A 15,841-nucleotide genomic window follows, 5' to 3' on the forward strand; every position below is an offset into this window, starting at 1 on the left:
TTGATAAGATCATCCCGCTCTGCTTGAGATAGAGTCAGACCAAACTGAACTAGTTTTGAATCACTGTTGTTAGAAAGGTTAACTTTTTCTGTTTCCTCAATTATGGGCGTCCTGTTTTCATGATTTTCAGTATTTCAAGGTCAGTTTCTTGTGAAGTAAAGTTGTTTGGATTAGAAGTGTGTTTTGAATTTGGACTCGAAGAGTAAGAGGAAATTGAAGTGTTATTAAAATTGGCAATCATTACATCGACAGTTTTGACTTGAAGCTCGGCCTTTAGAGGATTTTGATTGATGCAAGACTCTAGCCCTAAACTCTTGGACTCATTACTAAACTCGGAAATTAAAACACAGACTCTGGACTTGAACAAAGACACTAATCGTAAAGATAGTTCTCGGGGTATTCCCAGACGTTCACGCCATCGGCATCATCATCATAGGCGGGGCTACATGCACAGATCTGCAAGATTTGATCCCAGACATGGCTCCACATGCTGTATGGAAATGCAGCGAAGCAGCCTTTGCACGAGGTATTGAGCCCTATGAGGAACATTCTCACCATTTTGCCTTCAGGCAGCTCATGCTTGATTGTACGAGCAGAGATCCTCCACCTGTGATAATACCCTTGGATGCATTCATCTTTCTCTTGGCGCAAGGCCGGCTTTTTCTTGATAGAAGTGTCATGGAAGCTAGAACCTTTGAGGGTGAGACAGGCAGGGCCATCCAATAGCTCTTTGAACCAAGGTTCTCCAAATAGCAGATCGAAGTTGGCAGGCACATCGATGACTAGAAATTCAGCACTGTTGTAGTAGGTGTCGAAGGAAAAGACCAAGTCGAGGACCCCCAGGATTTTGTATGTAACGCCCTGGAGCTTGACGGTCTGCCGGGTAGTTAGCATGAGATCATAATCGGAGAAGCCCAAAGCCTTCAGGGTGTCAAGGGGACATATGTTTTCTTGAATGTTGGTGGTTACCCTAGGCTCGGGGATCACCCAGTTTTGAACATTTGGAATGATATGGCAGAAACTTGGAACCATTAGCTCATAACCTGGCTTGTATATTGTAGAGATTAGGTTGCATGGAAAATCCTCTCCTTCGTCTTCACAATTGTAGGAGATGGCTTGCACCGATGGAGTTTGCTTGGCTCCTGGAGGTAGGGGTAAGGTCTTGTTGTCGACCATGTTCTGGATCAAATTCTTAAGCTTGTAGCAATCTTCAATGTCATGCCCCTTCCCCTGATGGTATTTGCAATGTGCTGCAGGATCCCAGCTCTTGGATCTTTTGTCGATTGGAGGATCGGGTGTAGGACCGATTGGGGTGATGACTTGCTTTTCGACCAGTCGGTCAAATGCTTCATTGTAAGACATTCCGAGGTTAGTAAAGACCCTTTGCGGCCTGCCTTGAAAGTTGCGCTGATTGATGCTATTCTTGAAATTGTTCGGCTTTGGAACTTGAGGAGCTTCTAGGGCGTTGACCTCGTGGACCTTGTGTGTTGCTTCAGTTTTCTTACCCTTCCACTTTTCATCTTGTGGAGTTGGTACTAATGGTGCTTTCATCAGATTGTCCTCTATATCGACTCCGATGTCATAGGTTCTCTTGAAGCTTTCCAAGCCTAAGTACTTCATGTGAGTATTGTATTTCGGAAGAAGTCCAACAATAAAGAGCTTGACCAATTCTCTCTCGAAGGGTCGGGTCACCATTTGGGAAGGAATCTCTCTCCACCGGTTGAGGTAGTTAGTGAAACCCTCTTGAGGCCCTTGCCTGAGAACCTCTAGCTCCCTCAGAGTAGTTTGAAGCTGAATATTGGGCTGATACTGCTCCATGAATGCTCTAGCGACCGCTTCCCATGTACTGGTTTGATGCTCTTTGAGTGAGTAATACCACTTCTGGCAGATAGATTCTAGGGACATAGGGAATACCACAGGGTATAGCTCGAGTTCGACCCCCTTAATGGCCATTGTAGCTCTGAAGTTCTTGAGATGATACTTGGGATTGTCAGTCGAGTTGAATTTTGGAATGTCATTGGCTGAGAATTTGTCTGGCAGGTTTGCCTTTCCCTTGAGGTTGTCCTCCATTGAGGTATCGAAATAGTTCTCTTGATTGGTACCCTTGTTAACCAGGCTTTCGATCTTCTTGGTCAGGTTATCAGTGGGTGCGGCCTGCTCTACAACACCCAAGCGGTTGCTCACATTTTCCAGGTTGGTATTGAGGTTGGCTACGGCGGCCATGAGCTGAGTGATTTGATCGACAGTGGCCATTTGAATTGATTCTTGAAAGGGACTTGAAGCTTGATTTGTAGAAGGTGAGTTGAGTGCCTGCTCGATACCGTCTATAAAGGAGGCTAGGGCTCTTCAACCTTTCTCCTCTTCGGCGAACCCACAAGATCTTTGGATTCCTAATTAGGACACACCACATGAATTTAGAAATTGGACTTCCCGACACATGATATGATATGCATGCAATGAATGAGACCTAGACTTGACTCTAAGTGCCACTCTGAAGATTCGGGATTTAGGATTTTGTATTTGTATTCGGGATTTGCAACCCGTGGGAAATATTTGAGAGGAGTTTCATTCTTTTGTGGAGGCTTCCTCCTTGTACTAGAACTTGGAATATTGAACTCAGACTATTTTAGGGGGATTTCAACCCATTGAGAATATGGACTTGTATTTTTTTAAGGGATTTTCAACCCATTGGAATTATTTTAGGAGATTGGATATTGTATTATTTAAGGGGAGTTTCAACCCGATTAAAAGGGAATTGATTTTTTATTATTTCAAGGGAATTTCAACCCGTCAATATTTTAGGGGAATTTCAACCCATTGGATTTTGGAATATTTAGGGGAATTTCAACCCGGAGTAGAATTTGGACTATTTTAGGGGAGTTTCAACCCGCTGTATAGAATGTGGAATTTGAATTTGTATTATTTTTGGGGATTTTCAACCCGTTGGACAATTGGACTTGTACTATTTCAAGGGATTTTCAACCCATTGGAAGTATTTTGAATTTTGTATTTGGAAGCAATTGAAGACAAGGATTTTTTGTAGCTTGAAGATGAATTTGAAATTTGAATTTAATTCGGAGTTTGAACTTGGAAGAGAAAAAGAAGCATTTTTTGTACAGAGTATGAGGCTTTGAGTTTTGAAAATCCCGGCATTATGCTGCCATGGATTTGAGACATTGGATTTGGAATTTTGAAAGTCCGGCATCATGCCGCCGCGGACTTGGAATTTTGAAATGTTTGGTCATGGAATTTTGAATTTGAAATTGAATGAGGAAAATCCGGCATTACGCCATCATGGATTTGGAATTTGAAAAGTTTCGAATAGGGGACTTGAGATTTGGAAGATTGAACTTAGAACTTCGAACTTGAGGTTTTAAATATGGAATGGAAAAGTCGGCATTATGCCGGCATGGATTTGGAATTAGAAATTTTGAGTATGGGACTTGAAGTTTGAAAGATTGAACTTAGGAATTTGGTCTTGAAGCTTGAATTGAAAAGTTGGCATTACGCCGACATGAGTTTGGGTACTTGAATTTGAGGTTTAAGATAGGAATTGGCAACTTGAATTTGAGGTTCGAAAGATGGAATTTGAAGATTTGAATGCTTGAACTAGAAAATCCGGCATGACGCCGTTGGACTTGAATTTTGAATTTGGAATTTTGACCAGAAAATCCGGCATTATGACGCCGTTGGATTGAATTTTGAATTTGAAACTCGATATTTGGACTAGAAAATCCGGCATTATGACACCGTTGGATTGAATTTTGAATTTGAAACTCGAAATTTGGACTAGAAAATCCGGCATTATGACGCCGTTGGATTGAATTTCGAATATGGGATTTGGAATTTGGACTAGAAAATTCGGCATTATGACGCCGTTGGATTGAATTTTGAATTTGGCATTTTTGCGTGAGACGTGTTTAAGGGTTTTGAATCAAATGGAGTGGCACTCCTAGTAGATGCATGAGGCTTGAATGATGCTCCTGGGGGTTGGTTTCCTAGTTGGAGGCTAATGGGTTTTGGCAAAGCTAGAACTCGAGGTTAGCCATTCATGCGTGCAAAGACGCCCACACAATGCACAAGTAGCACGTTGTCACACTAACATGGATATGAATGCGACATGCAAAGTTCTCAACCTAAGGTCGGTCTAAGTTTTGTATGATGCAAGTGGTCGGCTTTGGGTGTCAAAAGGTACTCGACTAAGAGGCAAATCCGACGACAACTTGCACATCCACCTAAGGGACGTGTGTGTCGGCAGATGACCTCCATACTTGACAACGGGAATGTCAAGCAAATGCCAAGTTTCGGTAGGGGCGGAAATGGTCACACACTTTGGTCAGGAACCGTATGGAGAGTCCCCATTTCGTTGCCCCTGGGGCAAGCCCGAATGTAGAACACAACCATTTGGCCAAGGTAGAAATTCGTTTTGCACAAATATGGTTTTCGAAATATGCATGAAATGCCTAGAAATTGAAAATTGAAATCGCACTTGAATATTGTATTTTAAAAGCTCATATTTCGACATTCGTTCTCAAGGTTTGGGAGCGTCCTTCAAAATTCAAACACATACTGACTCCCACTGGAAAACTTGAGCAAACGTGGGTAACAAGCCACTGTGAGCCACTGTAATGGATGCAGGCAAAGGCGTTTGGCGCAGGGGCCTGCGCTTGGCGCCAGTGCTGGCATCCAGAACTTAAGCAGATCAGTGGCTTGATGCTTAAAGTCTGCTCGTATTTTCGAAGTTGAAAGCAGGAACTCCCTAGCGGAGTCGCCAGGATTGTAGGGGGGTTTTTTGTACGTCGCTTTCCCTTCCTACGGGGGCGGTTTAAAACCTTTGTATCTTTGTATTTTGAAGGAGTCGCCACCAAACATTATTTAGGGTGTCGTTTGAAAAGACCAAAAAATGACTCTATTAGGATAAGGCATTGAATCTTAGAAACGGATGGATGAGATCCGGGAAAGGGAACGAGATGCTTATTCCGCGAGCTTTAAAAACGATTCAAATGCGTGGCACAACATTTTCGAAAATACCCTAGTTTAGACTATGTGGGTTTGAATTTAGAACAAATAGAATTTCTACTTTGTATTGTGATCACTTTGCTTTAAAGTTAATTTAAGGGAACCTAAGATCGGTTTATCCAAGAAATTATCTTTGTTAAGCATGGCGTAACCTTGTATTTTGTAGTATTTAGCATGTTAGGTGATGAAAGCAATAAGCAAGTAAAGCAACATCACAATGGAAAATAGGTGCAAAGTTAGTAAAGTACAAGACCACCTAGAAATGGACTAGGAGCTAGAACCACATTCCCTAGAAGGACTAGGCAAGTAAAGTTGCGGAATTGAAATTGCATAATTGAAAGTGTGGAATTGAAATTGCATAATTGAAAGTGCGGAATTGAAATTGCGTAATTGAAAGTGCGGTATTGAACTTGCATAATTCAAAGTGCGATATTGAACTTGAATCTTAGCACATGAGATTCGAACTGAAGGAAATAATGCCCTTGGTCTAGTGTATGCATTTAATGGTAAGTCTTATAAATGCGGTTCAGTATTAATTATACAAGTTAATAATTCAGTGAGATCAAGTGAACTGTATGCCTAGCTAGAGGCCGCTTCAGTTCAAGTGGATTAATAATATTAATCCACAGCTTACTCTTGACTGAACCCGTAGGGTCACACAAATAGTACGTAAACAGATCAAGTATTTAATATCATTAAATACTCAATCTATGGATATTCGGAATCGGCGGATCTTGGTTTCAGTGGGAGCTGAGATCGTCAAAGGCAAATAATGAATACTCCGGAAACGATAATATTGCCGGAAACGGAAATATGGATCGTATCGGAAATATAAATATTATCCAAGTCGTAGATATTGCCGGAAACGGAAACATGGTACGTATCGGAAAATATTATCGAAAATGGAAATATTATCGGAATCGGAAAATAATTCCGGAAACGGAAATATTAAATATTCGTTCGAAACGGAAATTAATTTCGGAATCAGAAATGTTAAATATTGTTCGTATCGGAAATGAATTCCGGAATCGGGAAATTAATCGAAAGCGCGTCGTACGAATTAGCATCGGACGAGCTTGCTAGACGAAGGCCCAACGCGAAGCCAGGCCCACGTCCAGCAAGCCTAGCGCGCCTCACAGCAGCCCAAGGCCACGACAGGCCCAGCGCAAGGCCATGCCCAGCGCGCCAAAGGCTGCAAGCACAATGGCAGCACGCGTGTGCTTCGTAGCTGCTGCGGGCCTTGCGTATGCGCGGGCATGGCCTGCGCGCATGCATGTCCTTTTTCAGTTTGAAAACCCACTTGCTTCCTATGGCTTGGTAGCCATCTGGCAAATCGCCAAAATCGCAAACTTGGTTTTCAGACATGGAGTCTAATTCAGATGGCATGGCTTCTTGCCATTGCTTGGAGCTAGGGCTCATCATAGCCTGTTTGTAAGTCCCAGCTTCATCATTTCAAGTAATAGAACTTCATAGCTCTCGTTCGTCAAAATACCTAAGTACCTTTTCGGTTGAGATCTATATCTTTGCGATCTACGCGGGGTTACATTTCTAGATGGTTCTTGATTCTCACCAGATACTTCTAAAGATCTCTGAGTTTCATCCTGAATGTCATCTTGAGCATTCTCTAGAGTTTGTTGGTCGACTCGAATTTCTTCGAGGTCTAATTTTCTCCCACTTGTCATTTTGGAAATGTGATCTCTTTCCAAAAAGATACCATCTCGAGCAACAAACACCTTGTTCTCAGATGTATTGTAGAAGTAATACCCCTTTGTTTCCTTTGGATAGCCCACAAGGATACATTTGTCAGATTTTGGATGAAGTTTGTCTGAAATTAATCGTTTGACGTATACTTCACATCCCCAAATCTTAAGAAAAGACACTTTTGGAGGCTTTCCAAATCATAACTCATATGGAGTCTTTTCAACACCTTTAGACGGAGCTCTATTTATAGTGAGTGCAGCTGTATTTAGTGCATGTCCCCAAACTTCTATTGGAAGTTCGGCCTGACCCATCATTGATCTAACCATGTCTAGCAAGGTTCTATTCCTCCGTTCCGACACACAGTTCCATTGTGGTGTTCTAGGAAGAGTTAATTCTGATAGAATTCCACATTCTTTCAGATAGTCATCAAATTCATAGCTCAGATATTCACCGCCTCTATCAGACCGCAGTGCCTTAATCTTCTTGCCTAATGGATTCTCTACTTCACTCTGAAATTCCTTGAATTTGTCAAAGGATTCAGACTTATGCTTCATTAGGTAGACATAACTGATAGGGCGTTTTTCCGTCGTTGATAGATCAACGCCACAATCAAATAAAATTTATAGAACCACTAGACTAACCAACTGTATGGAATATAGTGGCAAGTAAAGGGATCGTCCCAAATAAACGATGGTTCTCGAGTTTAAATGTCAAGCTAATTCGAACAAGAGGATTGATTTGAGTTATCACTATTAAGCTAAACTAACAATTAAACTAGATTGAATCAAGGAAGGGAAACGTCAGGGAGTTGGGGATAGTCTAGGGAAATAGGGGGAAATGAACTACCATCTAGCAATCATGAATGATGTAATGAAATAGCACATAGGGGAATGAAAACTAATGACGTACTCGCCACCTCTCAGATAAAGCACGCGAAGCAACCTAGCCTATAGAAAATCTTTCGCATAGTCCTAAGCTAGATTAGCTTGCATATAATAGGAACTATCATTCACTTGCATGAATTCGTCTCACAATGTCTTGCCAAACCCAAATCATACATTCCAATCTAATTCAATCAACTAGCATTTGCAACTACTACTCAATTGATCATGGAAAATCCTAGCACTAAATCAATTTAATCACATCAATCAAATCATCAAGTTCCCCTAATGATGCCCCTAGATTCTCCCCTTTTCCTAACCTAAATCTACTCACTAGCCATTCTAGGAATCAAGAAATCCATTAATACTAAGCTAGCAAGCATGAAAATGAAGGAATAAGAGGAGAGAATCAAGAATTCAATTGCAAACTAAAATCAACAACTAGACAATTGAGAATTAAAATCAAAGCAAAAGAAGTTCAAGAAGTTGAAGAACAATCAAAGAACTATGACAAATTAGCATGAACAAAATACTAAGAGCTTGAATTAAATTGCAAGAAAAAGAGAAGAGTTGAAGAAATTACAAATTTGAAGCTTGAAATCAATGAGTTTCTCTCTCTAGAACACTAGCTTGAAGGGCAAACCTTCTCAAACTTCCTAAATTCTATTTCTGAATTTAACTTTTTTTAATAAAAATAATGAAAATTATATTTATACAAACCCCTAAAAATGAGAATTTAAACTCGAAAAGGGGATCCCGCGCAGCCGTGCGAACGAGCATACCCAGCTGCGATCGCATCAGTGTGAGCGGGCCCTGATTCCATGCGAACGTGTTCAGCGACGATTTTTCTTCTTCGATCCGTGCGATCGTGCTCACAACCTGTACGATCGCACAGGCCTGACTTAGCCAAATTCTCAGAAATCTTCATGTGCTCGCACGGAAAATCAGTGCGAGCCCACCAAAAATCCGTGCGAGCGGGCTCTTTTCTTTGCGATCGCACAAAATCCCAAATAGTTCCTGCATCGTTTTTTCGATATCGTGCGAGCACACACTCCTGGGGCACGAGCGCACGAGCCTGCTTGACTTTGGAGACCACTTTACTGACCCGTGCGAACACACAGAAATTCTGTGCGATCGCACGAGCTCAGCTCGAGCAATTCTCAAGTCTTTTCCGTCATTTCCAACATTTTTACCTGAAAAGTTCATAGATGGAATAAGGGGATAAAAATGCAACAAAACTATACAAAACTAACAAAAAGCATAATAAAATCCTATAAAATCCTAGGCCTAGAGCGACATAAATGCCGCTCATCAAACTCCCCCAAGCTAAGCGTTTGCTAGTCCCTAGCAAACCAAGCATGAAATAGGAGAGAATGAGCCATTATTCAAAATATAAAACTATGAAAATAAGAACTACTAGAATGCACACTAACTCACTTTCGTAGGAATCACGGTTGCATTTAAGCGCATGCAACAAGCTCTTTAAACCTCACAATCGCTCATGAGGGCGAGTGGGATCTCGCAAGGGTTTCCAAAGAGTATCACCCATAACTCTTCCAAAAATTTGAATGAAGGCAAGACCTAAAATGAAAAACAAACCACGAAAAGAAAAGAAAAGAAAAAGAAAGAAGAGAAAAAGAAAGAAAGGAAAAGAAAAGAAAATAGAAAAGAAAAGAAAGAAAACGAAAATATGAAAAATGAAACTACGAAACTCAAGAAATGGGCCTTTTTTATGGAACAAGTATGAAAGAATGCTAACATTACTAACCAAATAAACAAATGCACGCTAACCAATGTCCTAAGTCGAGTGAAAGATTCGAATGCCAAGCAAAGCGAACTAAGGGTGAACACTAGTCAATTCCCCTTCAACCCAGCATACCACGTCAAATCTCTAGATCTTTTCCACCCTTGAGAGTAGCGTCTCGAGACACCGCGAAGGCGCCAGAGAAAATAAGATAGGCTACCCGACATCTTAGCATGACAATCTCATTCCATAAACTTGACCAAATCCTCCCTCCACCGACAATGACTCAACTCAAAAGGGTCAAGAGGACTTTTAGGGTGTAACGTAGGCTAGGGGTAAGGTGTGGAACAAATTTGGTAATTTGGTGCTCATACCTAAAGTGAAGCGCAATGATAGAACTCAACTAAAGCAAAACGAACCAAATAAAAACTCATACCACTTATTTGGGGTACCCCCAAGGTTATTCAACAACTATTCTAAACTACAACTCTTTTGCACTTTTCTTGATTTGATTTTCTCTTTTTTTTGTGTTTCAAATGAAAATTTTCTCATTGCCTTGTTTTTCTCTATTTTTGGCTTTTTCAAAACTTTTGCTTTTGCTTATTTATTCACTATATACAACATACTTCCCAAACTTTACAATTCATACCAATAACAATCATTCCTCAACTTTGCATATTCATTCAAAACCAACAAGCATCATAACTCAAAGCTTCACTATCACTTCTAAGGGTGAAAATAAAACAAAGGCTATTAGGCTTGTAATGTGCTCATAAGAAATGAAGGGGAAAGGCTCAAATGGCTAGCAAGGGGGCAAATGAAAATAAAAATATATGAAAAATAGAAAATAGATTCCTAAACTAAAAAGAAAAATAGTCACCGAAAGAAATGCCTCTATCTGGACCTAAAGTAGTTCGGTCGCGGTCTCGGGAAGGAAATAGTCAAATTCGGGAAGTAAGAAAGTCAATGCTAAGGATCCATGCCACTCAATATATGTATATGTGTTTGGGCTAATTTGAACATGAACCTCACATGGGAGAAAATACCACTCTCTCCGGTTTCAAGTCACTAGAGAGATCGACACCATCTTACCACAAGCCAAGGGTTCAAGACTCATGCTACCCAAAGTTCTAACCAACTTCCTTAACACCAAATCCTAAATTCGACCCAAGACATTAAAAACCGTGTAAACATCTACCAATCGGGACCAAAAGCATTCTAGTCTACAAGTTCCAATTTTATTTGCCCAAATCAAGAATCTTGCCTAAGAAAACCTAGAAAAACTTGCCTTGACAAAAGGAAAGGGAAAAGAAAGAAAAAGAAAGAAAAGGAAGAAAATAAGAAAACACACCAAAAAGGAGAACAAAAGGAAACAATCAAAACAAAAGAAAAGAAAAGAAACTAAAATCGAACTAAATCAAACTAAAAACAAAGAAACTAATATATACAAGTGCACATAATGGTATGGTTTCAAGACATGAGCATCACAAATAGGCAACTACACAACAAAACTCCCCCCAAGCTAGAATTAGGCCATGTCCTCAAGGCCTAAAACTAAACAAGGAGGGGCACAACTACCCATCCAACCAAATGCCCCATATGCAATATGCCCGTCCCAAAGAATGCAATAGAGATAGAAGGATGTTACCGGAGATGTCGTGGGAGCAAGTCCCGCAAAGAACCGGTAAAAATCGAACAAACTCACAAAAATATTGATGGACAAGGCATTGGTGGGAAGAATGAACCCACAACAACGAAACAATACCAAAATCATGCATAGAAGTCACGGGGTGCCTCCCGGGAGCGCTCGTTTAACGTCATTAGCTTGACAAATCCCCCCAAAGCTCAGGGGGGGACAAGAGAGGGAATCAATACACAGGTTGCCTCCCGGTAGAGCTCGTTTAACGTCATTATCTTGACGGACCCCCCCCCCCCCCCAAAAGATCAAGGGGGGTCAAAGACAACCAACCTTGGGTCATCACTAGTCAACATGCACTTCTTAGCCTCTTTGGGCACAAACAACTCACCCAAACCACCACTTATTGAGTGGGGACCAAACCAAGTCTTCCTAGGCACAGGATTGCCTTTCTTAGACTTCTTGCTCATATACCTCTTACCATCACATGCCGGAGTGAGTGACCCCACATCATCAAGGTCCACCCCGAATATGTCGGGAATGGTGATGACGTCATCATAGGAATCGCCTAGCACAAAGGAGCTCGCGTGCATATCCTTCTTCACTTTCCTATCAATCTCAAAATCACACTTAAAAACACAAGGATTGTTAGAAGCATTAGCACAAGAATGATTGTGCTCAACATAAGCAAGGGTGTCAACCTTCATGCAACTTCTCATCTTAGAGCAACAATGTTCATCAAATTGCAAGCTTGAAACTAGCCTTGGCGTCTCTCGCCTTCAAGGTGATAAGGCCACCTTGAACATCGATGAGATCACCCGCCGTAGCCAAGAATGGCCTCCCTAGAATAATAGGGGTATGGGCATCCTCATCGATATCCAAGACGATGAAGTCAACAAGAAAAGTCAACTTCCCTATCACTAGGGGAACATCACCAACTCTACCCACTGGAAACATAACCGAGCGATCGGCTAATTGCAAGGACATATGGGTAGGGGTGAGATCGCCAAGTCTAAGTTTCTTATAGATTTTGAACGGATACTTACACTTGCCCCCAAATCACATAGAGCGTTATCAAACTTAAGCTCTTGGATGCTACAAGGAATCGAGAAGCTCCCGGGATCCTTGAGCTTTGGGGGAAAAGCACTTGAGATCAAAGCACTACAATGCTTTGTTAGGTGCACGGTTTCATTAGTGCTACAAGTCCTTTTGCCGCTCAAAATGTCTCTCATGAACCGAGAATAATGTGGCATTTGCTTGAGCGCCTTAGTGAAAGACAATGACACATATAGCTTGCTAATGGTTTCCCAAAACTTATGAAATTGCTCATGAAGCTTTTTACCGGCAAATCTTTGAGGGTAGGGGGGAGGAGGAATTGGGAGAGGAGGAAGAGGAGTCTCCTTCGACTTATCACCATCACTCATGTCGTCGACATGAGACTTCTCTTCCGCAACATCACGGTCCGAGGACTCATTTCCCATAGAACTCTCACCCCTAGAGCAAGGAGCCTCAACATGCGTAGCACTATAATCTAAAGTCTTCCCACTCCTTGTCATAATTGCATACATTTGCTTAGGAGGTTGACCTTGGGGTGGGAGACTTGTATGCACTTGTTGCTCTTTGATAGTGGAAGAAAGTTGTGCTAGTTGGGTCTCAATCATTTTCAAATGAGTATTGGATTGCTTGAATCCATCCTCAAACTCAACATTCTTCTTGGCTTGCGCCCCCACAAATGACTCCATGAGAGCCTCAAGATTGGACTTGAGAGGCGGGAGTGGTAGGGGTGTAAATCCATAACCACTAGGGTTTGGTTGAAATTGATTGCCTAAGGTCCTTGGTCCATTGAATCCGGGAGGTGGTAGTTGAGATGCACCATAAGGACCTCCCAAGTTCAAAGGATAACCCCCGCTTGAGGCACCCCTAAATTGCCCATAGGGGTAGTTATAACCCCCTCCACCTTGATGGTTGGGATTGTAACTACCTTGGTTGTATTGGCTTTGATTGCCAAAACCTTGAGGTTGACCATAGGGCGCTTGGCTTTGATAGCCTTGTGCTCTATAGCCAACTCGATTTTGGCTATCATACCCACTTCCTTGGCTATAGCCTTGGTGGGAACCATACATGGGGGCCCCTCTAGGTTGCCTAGCAGAATTTTAATTGTTGGGATTATCATTCCTAGACCTCTCATTCAAGGCATGAGCATATCCAATTTCAAAATCACCTTCATACGAAGGGCCAAAATCCACAAAAGACACATTTTGAGCTAAAGGACATGCATTAGGAAAATGATTAAAATCTTGGCAATTGTCACAAGGTGCCCGGAGGCATTGTGTCGTAGGGACTTACCTCGCTCTTCCCCTTAGTGAGAAGAGTGGGTGACGGAGATTGAATTGTAGACGGAGATGGCTTGCTTGGTGTGTTCTCAAGCTTCTCTAATCGTGAGCTAAGCTTTTCGATGATCCAAGCTTGCTCAATGGCATACACCGAACCTTTCCCATCATCATTCTTTCCCTTGCCACCGTAATCCCTTACGCCGACATGCCACGCTTGGTAATTTTGGACAACGTCCTCGATTATCTCCTCAATTTGATCTTGAGTCTTGTTCATAATTGGGCCTCCCGCGCCCGCATCTAGACTTGTTTTCGAGCTTGGACTCAATCCTAAGTAAAAGGTTTGTAGCAATAACCACTTGGGAATCCCATGATGGGGGCATTCCCTTTGGTACTCCTTAAATCGGTCCCAAGCCTCGAAAAGAGACTCATCACGCCTTTGCTCAAATGATTGAATCTTGTGGCGATACTCCGCCGTCTTCCCATGAGAATAGAATTTGCTCAAGAAAGCACTAGTCACCTCGTTCCATGTGCGAAGTGAGTTAGGCTTGACCTCCTTGTCAAGCCAATCACTAGCACGCCCGAGGAAAGAGAAGCGGAACAAAGTCAACCTCACGTAATCCGATGTCACACCATTGTGTTTTATTGTGTCACAATAGTGCTCCAATTGCTTGAGATGCTCGTGAGGCGACTCATTGCTTTTCCCACAAAAGGGATGACTTTGCACTAAGTTGATCAAGGCGGGCTTGATCTCAAAATTGTTAGCACTAGTTGTTGGTGCTAGAATCCCACACGTAGCTTCGAATACTCCCTGTATTCCCAAGTTCTTAACCGGGAGAGCCATGTTCTCAATAACTTCTTCACTCTCTTCTTGTTCCGTGCCAACACTCAAGGCTTCGAACCGATTATGACTTGATGAGCTAGTTCGAGCACGCCTAAGTCTCCTTAGAGTCCTCTCCAATTCAAGGTCAAGAGGATGGAGGGTCCTTTGACGAGCACGTCCCCTATCAAGCATACACACTCAAGAAAACCGCGAGCAATGCCAAGGAAAAGAAAGCTAAGCAAGAATTATAAAATGCAATGATTTTGTATTTTCTAATGATGAACTAGTCTCAACTTAAACTCAACAACAACGACCGTTCCCCGGCAACGACGTCATTTTGATAGGGAGTTTTCCCGTCGTTGATAGATCAACGCCACAATCAAACAAAATTTATAGAACCACTAGACTAACCAACTATATGGACTATAGTGGCAAGTAAAGGGATCGTCCCAAAGAAACGATGGTACTCGATCGAGTTTAAATGTCAAGCTAATTCAAACAAGAGGATTGATTTGAGTTATCACTATTAAGCTAATCTAACAATTAAACTAGATTGAATCAAGGAAGGGAAACGTTAGGGAGTTGGGGATAGTCTAGGGAAATCGGGGGAAATGAACTACCATCTAGAAATCATGAATGATGTAATGAAATAACACATAGGGGAATGAAAACTAATGACGTACTCGCCACCTCTCGGATAGAGCACGCGAAGCAACCTAGCCTATAGAAAAGCTTTCGCAAAGTCCTAAGCTAGATTAGCTTGCATATAATAGGAACTATCATTCACTTGCATGAATTAGGCTCACAATGTCTTGCCAAACCCAAATCAAACATTCCAATCTAATTCAATCAACTAGCATTTGCAACTACTACTCAATTGATCATGGAAAATCCTAGCACTAAATCAATTTAATCACATCAATCATTCATCAATCAAATCATCAAGTTCCCCTAATTAAGCCCCTAGATTCTCCCCTTTCCCTAACCTAAATCTACTCACTAGCCATTCTAGGAATCAAAAAATCCATTAATACTAAGCTAGCAAGCGAGAAATTGAAGGAATAAGAGGAGAGAATCAAGAATTCAATTGCAAACTAAAATCAACAACTAGAGAATTGAGAATTAAAATCAAAGCAAAAGAAGTCCAAGAACTTGAAGAACAATCAAAGAACTATGACAAATTAGCATGAACAACATACTAAGAACTTGAATTAAATTGAAAGAAAAAGAGAAGAGTTGAAGAAATTAAAGATTTGAAGCTTGAAATCAATGTGTTTCTCTCTCTAGAACACTAGCTTGAAGAGCAAACCTTCTCAAACTTCCTAAATTCTATTTCTAAAATTAACTTTTTTTAATAAAAATAATGAAAATTCTATGTATACAAACCCCTAAAAATGAGAAGTTTAAACTCGAAAAGGGGATCCCGCGCAGCCGTGCGAACGAGCATACCCAGCTGCGATCGCATCAGTGCGAGCGGGCCCTGATTCCATGCGAACGTGTTCAGCGACGATTTTTCTTCTTCGATCCATGCGATCGTGCTCACAACCTGTGCGATCGCACATGCCTGACTTAGCCAAATTCTCAGAAATCTTCATGTGCTCGCACGGAAAATCAGTGCGAGCCCACCAAAAATCCGTGCGAGCGGGCTCTTTTTTGTGCGATCGCACGAAATCCCAAATAGTTCCTGCATCGTTTTTTCGATTTCGT

The 15,841-nt window shown here is 41.7% G+C and overlaps 1 non-coding gene across 1 annotated transcript; it reads left to right on the forward strand.

Moving 5' to 3' along the window:
• The first annotated feature begins 13,676 nt into the window (after nucleotides 1-13,676).
• On the forward strand, nucleotides 13,677-13,779 carry LOC130466633 (small nucleolar RNA R71). The gene has a single exon (XR_008926805.1). It is a non-coding gene; the product is annotated as a small nucleolar RNA R71 (small nucleolar RNA).
• Nucleotides 13,780-15,841: the final 2,062 nt, after the last annotated feature.

The sequence above is a fragment of the Spinacia oleracea genome, chromosome 1 (assembly GCF_020520425.1).
Source record: "Spinacia oleracea cultivar Varoflay chromosome 1, BTI_SOV_V1, whole genome shotgun sequence".
Classification (NCBI taxonomy): Eukaryota; Viridiplantae; Streptophyta; class Magnoliopsida; order Caryophyllales; family Amaranthaceae; genus Spinacia; species Spinacia oleracea.